The sequence below is a fragment of the Dendropsophus ebraccatus genome, chromosome 4 (assembly GCF_027789765.1).
Source record: "Dendropsophus ebraccatus isolate aDenEbr1 chromosome 4, aDenEbr1.pat, whole genome shotgun sequence".
In the NCBI taxonomy this organism is placed as follows: Eukaryota; Metazoa; Chordata; class Amphibia; order Anura; family Hylidae; genus Dendropsophus; species Dendropsophus ebraccatus.
Genome location: NC_091457.1, coordinates 73,628,234 through 73,629,900, shown reverse-complemented (window position 1 = coordinate 73,629,900; position 1,667 = coordinate 73,628,234).

Here is a 1,667-nt window from a genome sequence, read left to right as displayed (position 1 = left end):
GGTACACAGGGAGCTGCTGTCAGTAAGTGCTGTGAGTACAGTTACTAATACTATACAATGAACTATTTTACTATAAAATGGCCAACCCTTTTAAGAGCAATTTTTTGCCATATCAAGCAGATATTTTCTTGTGTAAAAGAGTCAGTGATCAGCTGCCGAATGAGCAAAAACTCATTTAATGGCTGACAGTTCACTTTAAACCTGTCAAAAAATAATTGCAGCTGATGGCTGATTAAAGGAAAGGGCCTTATGAACAATCTAGCAATGTTCATGCAGTCTTGGTTCACAATTATTGAGCAATATAATAGGCTCTGCAAGTGAGCTCTAATTCAGCAGATCAGCACTAGTTAATCCCACGTTTTGGGCCATTTAAAGGGGTACTCCAGAGATTTTTTTCCCCCATATATACTGGTGTCAGAAAGTTATACAGATTACGTCCAATTACATTGCAATAGATATCAGCTTCTGTATGCCATCAGGAAGTGGTGTTTTCTTTTCTGTCTGCCACAGTGCTCTCTGTTGACACCTCTATTCGTGACAGAAAATGCCCAGAGCAGCAGCGAATCCCCATAGAAAACTCTCTTCTTTTTTGGACAGTTCCTGTCACGAAAAGAGGCAACAGGCCACCGGCTGGACGTGAACACTGGAGGCGGGCTGGCCCGCCCTGCCCCCAGTGGGAGGAAATCCTCGCCCCTCTATGATATGGCTCCATTAAAATCAATGGAGCCGCGTCATAGAGGGGTGGGGGTTCCCTTCACCTGTGAATAGAACATCAATGTACACGGGAACCGGGCAGTTGTTCAAAAAAAGGACAACAGCAATGGCTTCCCTGCGCCGGCGCCATTCTATACATGGGAAAACTTAAAGCGAATGTACCTGATAGTACATTCCTTCTAAAAAGAAATAACCTAAAATACTCCAATATTACATGTAAACCAGTTTACTGAAGAAGTATAAAACATACCTTTTAGTAATTATGATTAAAATAAGCACAATAGCATACAAATAACCCATATGCGTGCGCTTCATCATATGTGCAACAGCTACCTATAGAGTATATACATCTTATTACCCTTGGTTTATATTTGTGTGGCTTATTTACACCCTGCGGAATTCTCCGCTGGTAACAAAATGCATTGGGTGTTTAGTGAGCAAATTGATAACCACGTTCTGTTGTTTTAGGGTATAACAGGGCTTAGAGTCGACTTTTTTAGGGTGGGAACTCTGTCTGGAGGGACCGAATTGTATGAAATAGAGTAGTGCATAATAGGGATTGGCAGCCATAACCCTTTCTACCCTATCTGATTCTCCTTCAACAGCGATTGAGAATATAGCCACACTCTGATTGGAAGATGGCATCCAGACGATTGATGACAAATCTGCTGGTGACTTTTACACCGGAATCTCTTCTCCCCTAACATCTATCTTCCATTATTTAGTGGAGCGTAAGACCTATCTATTTTTTAATGGTCTCATTTGGGTTATTTGTATGCTATTGTGCTTCTTTTAATCATACTTACAAAAGTTACACTTTATACTTCTTCAGTGAACTGATTTGTACAGAACATACAGCAGCTCATAAGTACTGGAAGACTTTTTAAATGAAATTCATTTGCAAATCTGTATAACTTTCTCACTCCAGATGATTTGAAAAAAAAAAAGGTAAA